Raw genomic sequence first — 11,182 nt, forward strand, 5'->3', positions numbered from 1 at the left:
CATGCATGTGTGTAGAGTGTTAGGTGTAGTCAAAATAACAATATAAAAGAGGGCTCCCAGATGGGATAAAATTGGGACCTACAGGAAAACCCCACCAGGAACCATCCCTCTACTGGTGATCAATGTTAAAGAATCCATCAGACTCTAAGAATATCGCTGAGTGAGTATGACTATATTTGTAACTTGTGCGGGGGCGTTTGTGGGATTGATATATGCTCAGGGCCGGCTCCAGGCACCAGCGAACGAAGCAGGTGCTTGGGGCAGCCAATGGGAAGGAGTGGCACGTCCGGGTCTTCAGCGGCAATTCGGCGGCGGGTCCCTCAGTCCCTCTTGGAGCGAAGGACCCGCCGCCGAATTGCCGCCGAGGAATGAAATGGCGTGGTTGATCTGCCGCCGAAGTGCTGCCGATCGCGGCTTTTTTTTTTTTTTCCTTCACTGCTTGGGCGGCAAAAAAGCTTGAGCTGGCCCTGTATATGCTTGAGTAATCATAACCTTGTTTGTGATTCTAATACAACTTGTAAGACAAACTAGAAATTGTTCTTTTGCATGTATGTGTCTCTCTCCTTGGTCTTTATGGGTTCCTAGAGGCTCTAAATCTGAAACAAGTAACAGAGGTGACTTTCACTCTGTTGATCTTGAAACTGTAGCGAACAGAGCTGAATCCATGATGGTATAAGATAGCATCACTAAATCTATTCTAAATAAAATAAAACAAAATGGCATGTGACACTCTAGGGAACACGGAAAAGACAATGGAGATAAAGACTGCTTTAGAACTTATGGGTGTAAATAATTGATGAAAAATCATTTCATGTGTTATGCTCACAGTAACTAGAAGAGGGTGCTTTCTTTTTTCAGTTATATTTTTTATTGCATTATTGTGTGGTTTTGCTTGTCTGTTTATGTAATGTTGTAAAAACTGAGCTCAGGAAAAATTGAAAGGGGAAATTATTAAAGTAGTTCCAAATAGATAATAGCACTTGTGTGTGAGGGAACCGTATGGGTAGAGACACTGTCAGGTGTGGCAGAGTGAGTCAAACGGTTAGATGTCATTAATAAGCTCCCCAAAACTCTCTGAATAATCTCCCCAAACTTTGGACAGAGGATCAAGGAAAAATTTATTGGGTAACCTAGGTCAATGCCCTTCCTCTCAGTGAACTCCGGCTGTTAACAGCTGAAGGGGAAGTAAACACCACAAGCACTTCTCAGTAGGGAAAATCCCCATGTGATATTTTGTGGCATACGGAGCAAAGATGGGACATCTTCCGAAGCAGGAACTACTAAAGGCGTTATGGAACAGAGTCAGGTACCAATTCAGGCATTTGTCCCAATGGCCCCTGTAGTGAGGCGGTGTGGCTCCCCGCCGCCCCAGAGAGGGACAAGCCCATCCGGAGGCCGGGGTGGGCGGAGCTAGGGAGCTCTGAGCCCGCCCCTCAGAGGGTCAGGCGGTGACCTGGAAGTATAAAGGCTCGCCCTCAGAGCTCACTAGAGGGCCGGCCGCCAAGGTGTCCAGATGCCTCCAGTCTAGCCCGCGACTGGGAAACTCCTGCAGCCCAAGGCACCCCTGCTCACAAGTCTTTACATTTCAAAAGTTTTAACATGTTCAGAGGATTTCAAGCTTGGTGCTCAGCCTGATGTCTGCTACCTTTGTTTCACCCAGCTCATGCAGAAGTTCTAGAATCACTGCTGGTTGTCTCATGATGTATTCCCACAATTCTGTGCTTGTGGTTCTGCTCCAGAACTGCTGGTCAGCACAGGGGGTTCATCAGCCATTACAACTGCATTGGCTGTCTCCGCTCCCGCCCTTTCTGAACGCAGCTTGCATGTTCTCCTTAGCAAAGCATGCTGCTTCTTCCTGATACCAAGCTGCTGCCAAAATACCCTCCCCGACCTCCAGTATGCTCTACTGACCTCCTTTTCCCAAAGTGAAACTCACCTGGGATAGGCCCCCAGCAGTTATAGCACCTCTGTATCAGGCAGCTGCCTCCCAAGTACCCCCACCTTGTAGCTAGAAGTAGTTTTATGACACCCTGCTTCTGTTTCCACTCTCTAGCGCCCCTTGAGAATCCCACACTGTCTTTCTCATGGCTAACCGCACCCCCATCTGGCACAAGTTTAATAACAGAAACCATTCAAAATAATCTTCAGCATCCCAAAATAAAGTCCAACCACCACAACACAAAAATTCATACGAACCGCTGGCTCTTTTCCCACATACGGAGCTCTTCTTCTGTCCCAGTCTGCTCCTCACGAAGCTGTGTGACCCTGGAGCATCCTAATGCCAGAAGGTGGGGGCTTCCTGCTATCTGGCATAGGGTTACCATACGTCTTCTTTTTCCCGGACATGTCCGGCTTTTCAGCACTCAAACCCCCGTCCCGGGGGAATTGCCAAAAAGCCGAACATGTCCGGGAAAATGGCAGCTCTGCTCCTCCCCGACTCTTCGGCTCTGTTTAAGAGCCGGGCTGCCCGAGCGCTACCGGCTTCGGGCAGCCGGCTTCCGCTCTTAAACAGAGCCGAAGAGGAGCAGAGCCTCCCCGCGCGGTGGCTCTGTGTAACTGACACTGTGTCAGTTACACAGAGGCGAAGAGGAGCAGAGCCGCGGCTGGAGGCTCTGCTCCTCTTCGGCTCTGTTTAAGAGCTGGGGTGCCCGAGCGCTACCGGCTTCGGGCAGCCCCGTGCCTCCAGACCCTGCGTCGCCGGAGCCCGGGAGGGGAAGTGCCCGGCCGGCGGCTGGGATCCGGAGGCATAGGGGGCTGGCCAAAGCCGGTAGCGCTCGGGCAGCCTGGCTCTTAAACAGAGCCGAAGAGTCGGGGAGGAGCAGAGCCGCCGCGCCGGGAGGCTCTGCTCCTCTTCAGCTCTTTTTAAGAGCCCGGCTGCCTGAGAGCTACCAGCTTCGGGCAGCCCCCGTGCCTCCAGACCCTGCACCCCCAGCTGGGCACTTCCCCGCCCGGGCTCCGGCGGCGCAGGGTCCGGAGGCACGGGGGCTGCCTGAAGCCGGTAGCGCTCGGGCAGCCCGGCACTTAAACGGAGCCGAAGAGGAGCAGAGCCTCCCGGCGCGGTGGCTCTGTGTAACTGACACTGTGTCAGTTACACAGAGCCGAAGAGGAGCAGAGCCGCAGCTGGAGGCTCTGCTCCTCTTCGGCTCTGTTTAAGAGCCGGGCTGCCCGAGCGATACCGGCTTCGGGCAGCCCCCGTGCCTCTGGACCCTGCGCCGCCGGAACCCGGGAGGGGAAGTGCCCGGCTGGTGGCGCAGGGTCCGGAGGCATAGGGGCTGCCCAAAGCCCGAGTGCTACCGGCTTCACAGTTTGCTGGGCAGCCTCCAGACCCTGTGCCCCCGGCTGGGCGCTTCCCCTCCCGGGCTCCAGCTGCGCTGGGGAAGCGCCGGCTGGGGGCGCAGGGTCTGGGGGCTGCCCGGCAAACCCTGAAGCTGGTAGCACTGGGGCAGCCCTTTCCCCCTGGCTGGGAGTGGAAGGGAGGAGGGGGCGGAGTTAGGGTGGGGAAGGGGTGGGGTTGGGGCGGGGCTAAGGGTGGGGAAATGGGCGGGGCCAGGGCCCATGGAGGGTCCTCTTTTTTTATTTTTGAGATATGGTAACCCTAATCTGGCAGTGAGTTTCAGCTGGCTTGACCAGCTCACTGGACCCAACTCACTTTTGTTATTTGTATCTTTGAGGTTCTATTGTATACCTCCAGAATAGAGGCTGTTTGTAACTCTGGAATGTTTGTAACGCTGAACAAAACATTATGGTTGTTCTTTCAAAAGTTTACAATTGAATGTTGACTTTCTACAGCTTTGAAACTTTACTATGCAGAAGAAAAATGCTGCTTTTAACCATCTTAATTGAAATGAAATAAGCACAGAAACAGTTTCCTTACCTTGTCAAATCTTTTATTTTAAAAACGGTCCCTTTATTTTTTAGTCATTTATGTTTAAAATCTTACTGTATTTCAATTGGGGACTGGACTCGATGATCTCTCGAGGTCCCTTCCAGTCCTAGAATCTATGAATCTATGAATTTTAAGTAAGTTCTCTTGCTTCTTTTTTAGTGTTTGTTATGCATGAAAAAAAATTCCAACTATGGCGGTCAAGCTATTTAAATAATTAATCCCAATTAATAGCACTATTAATCACACTGTTAAACAATAATAGAATACCATTTATTTAAAGTTTTGGATATTTTCTTCATTTTCAAATATATTGATTTCAATTACAACGCAGAATACAAAGTGTACACTGCTCACTTCATATTTATTTTTTATTACAAATATTTGCACTGTAAAAAGCAAAAGTAATAGTATTTTCAATTCACCTAATACAAGTACTATTGTGCTATCTCTTTATTGCATGAAAGTTGAACTTACAAATATAAAATTATGTACAAAAAATAACTGCATTCAAAAATACAACAATGTAAAACTTTAGAGCCTGCAAGTCTACTCAGTCCTACTTCTTGTTCAGCCAATCCCTCAGACAAACAAGTTTTACATTTGCAGGAGATAATGCTGCCCATTTCTTGTTTACAATGTCACCTGAAAGTGAGAACAGGCGTTTGCATGGCATTGTTGTAGCTGGCATCACAAGATATTTATGTGACAGATGCACTAAAGATTCATATGTCCCTTCATGCTTCAACCACCATTCCAGGGGACATGCATCTATGCTGATGATGGCTTCTGCTCGATAACGATCCAAAGCAGTACGGACCGACGCATATTCATTTTCATCATTTGAGTCAGATGCCGCCCGCAGAAGCTTGATTTTCTTTTTTGGTGGTTCAGGTTCTGTAGTTTCTGCATCGGAGTGTTGCTCTTTTAAGACTTCTGAAAGCATGCTCCACACCTCGTGCTGCTCAGATTTTGGAAGGCACTTCAGATTCTTAAACCTTGGGTCCAGTGCTGTAGCTATCTTTAGAAATCTCACATTGGTACCTTCTTTGCATTTTGTCAAATCTGCAGTGAAACTGTGATTAAAATGAACAACATGTGCTGAGTCATCATCCGAGCCTGCTATTACATGAAATATATGGCAGAATGCAGGTGAACAGAGTAGGAGACATACAGTTCCCCCCAAGGAGTTCAGCCACAAATTTAATGAATGTATTTTTTTTTAACTAGCATCATCAGCATGGAAGCATGTCCTCTGGAATGGTGGCCAAAGCATGAAGGGACATACGAATGTTCAGCATATCTGACACATAAATACCTTACAATACCGGCTACAAAAGTGCCATGCCTTGTTCTCACTTTCACTTTTAAGAAGCAATTGACTGAACAAGAAGTAGGACTGAGTGGACTTGTAGGCTCTAAAGTTTTACATTGTTTTGTTTTTAAGTGCAGTTAAATAAAAAATCTACATTTGTAAGTTGCACTGAATTATCTGGTTTAGTGTTATCAATACATTGTCAATGGCAGGGTGAGATGGAACATTGTCCATCAGTAGCACAGCTCGGATAGGTAAAGATTTTGATGTAAGGTAGTCTTTCACAAGTAGAATGAAGTGTTTAAAAAAACAGTCAAAGAAAATGCCTTTTTCCATCAAAGCACTGCACTGGCTGTAATAATGGACAGGTAGGGTTAACATAGTGATGTTTGCAAAGCAGCAAGATTTCACACATTTGTGAATGAACAGCAATGGGAGACAGAAATCCCAACTTGCCTTAGCAGTAGCCCTCAGTGTGACCCAATCTTTACTGGATTTGAAGCTCTTTGCCTGTTTTTCTGAACTGTCTGCCAGAGCCTTGTTTGAAAGCAGGCATCAGTACAGGCCCGTCTCATCACAGAAATCACAGTTAAACACTTGGTCCCAAGTAAAGTTTGCGATGTTCAATAAATGATTTGAAAGTGTTTTTAAATTCACCGGTGGCATTCAAGTCAGCTGTCAGAGACTCTCCTTGCATCGCCAACTACCATATTTTTGAACGGCCTGTGCTTGGTTTAAAATGGTCCTCATCTTTGTCCGGATACATTTCTTGGTAGAGTAACTTTGCCTTTTCTGTAACCATCACACCACTTATGGGAGTGCCTTTTGAGCTCTCTTGTGCTTCATCTTATCAAAATCATCATCAGCAGCAGCTTTGCATACAATACACCTGCTTTTTACTGCTCCATTGTCTTTGGCTTCTTTTGCAAATTGGTTTATTTTTTCCTGGTTTTCTGAATATCAGTGACAGTTGATTTCCCAATACTATATTCTACTGCTATGTTGCTGAGGCTAACAGTATCATCAAAGTTTTAAAATATTTCTAGCTTTGTGTCAATTGAAAGTGTGACACATTTGCGCTTCCCGCTGCTTGTCATTTTGCTTTGTCATATAGTACAGTACTGGAAATCATTTCAGAGGCCAGTGAAAACGTTTTCAAATATGCTTTTACTGCAAGGCCAATACCATGTTATATTAAACTTCCCAAGAAGCTTCCTTCCTTACATCTAAATACAGGATGAGAACTAAGGGTAAAAATGTCAAAGGAGCCAAAGAGGCTGAGTCAGATGTTCTCCCAATACTACCCCTTTGCTCTACAGTCAGTGTCTTCCAGCTGAGGCTGGGAGAGATCTTTGCAAAGGTGGCACCTGGCACTAAGGAACCTGGAAGCACTGTCTGGTTTGCAAGCAGCTCCCTACCCTATTCCTGTTTCTTGCCTTTGGGCTGAGCAGGCGGTCCTGGCCCTCATCTTTGGTGCTATAGGCCTAAGTCTTCTGCTGCCTCTCCCCAGGGCTTGTCCTGCTCTGTGCACTGCCTGTCACACTCCTGAGGGAGTGTCAGGGAGTGGCTGCCAGCCCGCTCCCAGTGCCCCTCCCTCCCCCACCTCTCGCATTCCTTTTATGCTATACAAAGCACACGCGATCTTTTATAGGGGAGAAGGCAAAAATGCTGCATTTATTGAGAATACAGCAGTTAGCATATGCGTTTCAGTCATACACATACACACACACATACACACAGAGAGAGTCCTGCCAGTTGATGTTTATAGTTACCAGTCCAGAGTCTGGATCAATGTAGTGGCCAGCCAGATTGGTCGCAGAGGGGAGCCGGACTCTGTCGGTCGCTATCCGATGCTCCTGGAGTTGTGGCAAAACGAACCCAAAGTCCCATGGCAAAGCACCCTGTTCTTATAGTCTCTTTTCTCTTTTGAAGTCTATGGATTTTGCTGTGTCAGTTTCTGACCGGTTACTTCTTAATCGGTGTTATCTTTTGATGTAAACATTCCAATACTCCTCCGAGAGGGTCATCCTGTCCTAGTTTCAATTTAATCAATTGTCCTGTCTTTAGGGGTGCTAGCCTTCACCTCAGGGTCGTCAATCTGCCCTTTCCTTAATTATAGATGCGCATTAATGGTTCTCTGGTGTTGTTAAGTCTCTTCGCTCCTTCTTCCTTGACCATCTGGCTATAACAATGACCTTCACACCTTCCTTTCTGCTATTCAAAAAGGGTGGCTGGCAGGATGAAATCAAATCATCCATTAATTCTCATAGTACAATTATAAAATCGTGCTCCTGCACTCCCAGAGGGGCTGGCAGGACCCAGGAGCACAGCCATGGGCAAAGCTTGGGCCACATTAGTGGGTGCACGGTGCAGGCTGTGGCCCTTTAAAACAAAGGTTCAGGAGATGGCTGAAGCCTGAACAGAGGAAGCGGTTCCAGGGAATTACTAGTTGGATGGGAAAAACTCAGGACACCATCTCTTTAAATGCCCGGCACCAGGAGTCTAGGTGTGTAAAGTAGGGCAGGGCCCCTCTCTCTCTGAGCCAACTGGGAGGAGCTCTCCGTAGGAGGGCAATATATATGATGCCTTCGCCCTCAGAACAGGGAGAGACTGACAGGAGAAAGAAGCCAGACCCAGAATGCTGAGCTCCCACTAGGAAGAGCAGGGAGTGGCAGCTTGTAAAGTTTTGAGGTTCGACCCAGACTAGTAAGGGGTTGTGTCACGACCTGCCCTAGAACACTGGGTACTTTAAATGCTATGCTGCTCTAGCTCACCACCCTGATACCAACAGCCTGCCTGCAAGCATGCAGGTCACACCTTGGTTTCCACCACCCGGGTACTGTTTGCAGAGTGACCCCAACACCCCCATCCAGTCCCATATTTGCCTAAAACCATTTCTTGCAGTGTCCAGCCCTCTCCCGGCACACTCACAGAAGTTGTTATGGTCCCTGCTCCTTTAAAGAGACAGAAACAGCAGCTTGTTATCTTGACTGGAATTAGCAATCGCTTCAGTTCACCCAAAGCACTGGGTTGGTTTAGATCAAAAGTAAAACAAGTTTATTTAGTCAAAAAGACAGCAGTTTTAAGTGAGTTCAAGTATGAGGGAGAAAGATAGAAAGGGTTATAAACAAACAAAAAAAATATGCTTTCTAATAGCTAGGACCTAACTTAGCAAGCTACAGTCTCCGTTCAAGCAGGTGGAACTGCATTCCTTTGTCTAAAAAAAAAAAAACCTAACTCCCCCTAGCATGCCTGGTTGAAACACATTTTAGTCATAATTCCAGCACATCTGTATAATCCTTTGTGGGTTAACTATTCATACATCACACCAGAATATTATTGATCAGTGAGCTATTAGTCTTCCAATGATACATCACATGACACCTTTTAGATACCAGAGTGGTAGCCTTGTTAGTCTGGATCTGTAAAAAGTGACAGAGAGTCCTGTGGCACCTTATAGACTAACAGAAGTATTGGAGCATAAGCTTTCGTGGGTGAATACCCACTTCGTCAGAAGCATGCCTGCACTTACTGCACAGACCAGAGTGAGAGATTATGCCATACACTATCAAAAAAACTGAGGAACCACCTGATCAGCATCCTATACAGAAACAGGAAAACCTCAAAAAAGAGCTCTCCAACCTAGAGACTTTCATAAATAACCAACCTTCCACACAAATGGACTTTACTAAAATAAAACAGGAGATCTACATTACACACTTCACCTCTCTACAAAGGAAAAAGGACCGTAAGCTGTCTAAAATCCTACCTGCCACATGGGGCCACAACAGTGGTACCCCTAACTCACCTAGCAATATTGTCAATGTATCCAGCTACACACTCAACCCGGCAGAAGAGTCTGTCCTATCTCGGGGACTCTCTTTTTGCTCCACCACCCCCACGAACATGATACAGTTCTGCAGTGATCTGGAAGCCTACTTTCGCTGTCTCCGATTCAAAAAATACTTTCAAGATAACACTGAACAGCGCACTGATACACAGATACCCCCCCCCACCACCACCAATAGCACAAGAAGAACAACTCACATGGACTCCTCCTGAGGGTCGAAATTACAGTCTGGACCTATACATAGAATGCTTCCGCCGACGTGCACAGGCAGAAATTTTGGAAAAACAACATCACTTGCCTCATTACCTGTCGTGCAGAATGCAATTCCATCTACAGCCTCAGAAACCACCCTGATATTATAATGAACGAGGCTGATAGAGGAGGTGTGGTTGTCATCATGAACAGGTCTGACTAGCAAAAGGAGGCTACCAGACAACTCTCCAATACCAAATTCTACAGGCCACTTTCCTCAGATCCCACTGAGGAACAGGAACAAATCAACATACCCTTAGACAAAGGAATGCAGTTCCACCTGCTTGAACGGAGACTGTAGCTTGCTAAGTTAGGTCCTAGCTATTAGAAAGCATATCTTTTTTGTTTGTTTATAACCCTTTCTATCTTTCTCCCTCATACTTGAACTCACTTAAAACTGCTGTCTTTTTGACTAAATAAACTTGTTTTACTTTTGATCTAAACCAACCCAGTGCTTTGGGTGAACTGAAGCGATTGTTAATTCCAGTCAAGATAACAAGCTACTGTTTCTGTCTCTTTAAAGGAGCAGGGACCATAACAACTTCTGTGAGTGTGCCGGGAGAGGGCTGGACACTGCAAGAAATGGTTTTAGGCAAATATGGGACTGGATGGGGGTGTTGGGGTCACTCTGCAAACAGTACCCGGGTGGTGGAAACTAGGGTGTGACCTGCATGCTTGCAGGCAGGCTGTTGGTATCAGGATGGTGAGCTAGAGCACATAGCATTTAAAGTACCCAGCGTTCTAGGGCAGGTCGTGACACAACCCCTTACTAGTCTGGGTTGAACCTCAAAACTTTACAAGCTGCCACTCCCTGCTCTTCCTAGTGGGAGCTCAGCATTCTGGGTCTGGCTTCTTTCTCCTGTCAGTCTCTCCCTGTTCTGAGGGCGAAGGCATCATATATATTGCCCTCCTACGGAGAGCTCCTCCCAGTTGACTGTGGGAGAGAGGGGCCCTGCCCTACTCTACACTACTAGACTCCTGGTCCTGGGCATTTAAAGGGATGGTGTCCTGAGTTTTTCCCATCCAACTAGTAATTCCCTGGAACCACTTCCTCTGTTCAGGCTTCAGCCATCTCCTGAACCTTTGTTTGTACCAATGTTCCTGGAGCGAGGTCTTCTGGCCCCTTCTATGCTTAAAGAGCCAGTATACCCTGTTACTACCTCACTTGAGTGAGCGCAGCACCAGGATGGATACAGTAAATTGAGTATTTTGCGATAGGAGAGGAGTGAGAGGAATAACTCAAATACAGATAACTCTTCCTTGGTACTAGCACCTACCACACATTGTGGAATGCTATGGTGTTGGCAAAATCAGAAGGAGGTGGCAGCTACTGCTTTCAGGCAAAGCAGCAGGTGCAGAGGATCCTTGGGGAAAGGAGAGGGCTGACAGATAGGTCTCTCACTGAATACACAGAAGAGAACTTTGTATTATTCCCTCAGACTTTTGCTGGGGGGCAGAGGCCTCCTGAAAGATTTCCCATTACTCCCATGGACCAATCCAACTCTGTACACAAACACTAAAAACAAGGAAATCATGTTAAAGTGACATTTTGCACCCAACCAAATTTCAATTTCCAAGCATTAGCCCATTACAATCCCAATACTCAACCCCACTAACACTTCTAAGTCCCTTGCACTGATTTTCAGTCCAACATTACTACCTCCCTCCAATGGACACATCAAAGACCTGAACTATCACACTGCAACACACAACCTGTTCTCCAGCCTTCCAATGCTACATTGTACTGGAGATTATAACTTGTTACTAAGCAATCAAAATAATACCCATAATCCATAGCTCCCATGTAGCAGTTTCATGCATAGATCATAGCGAGCTGTCTGGCTAGTCCTTATTTGTCAGTGCTATGGTCTGTGCTTTAAAG

This window comes from Malaclemys terrapin, chromosome 1 (genome assembly GCF_027887155.1).
Source record: "Malaclemys terrapin pileata isolate rMalTer1 chromosome 1, rMalTer1.hap1, whole genome shotgun sequence".
NCBI classification, from domain to species: Eukaryota; Metazoa; Chordata; order Testudines; family Emydidae; genus Malaclemys; species Malaclemys terrapin.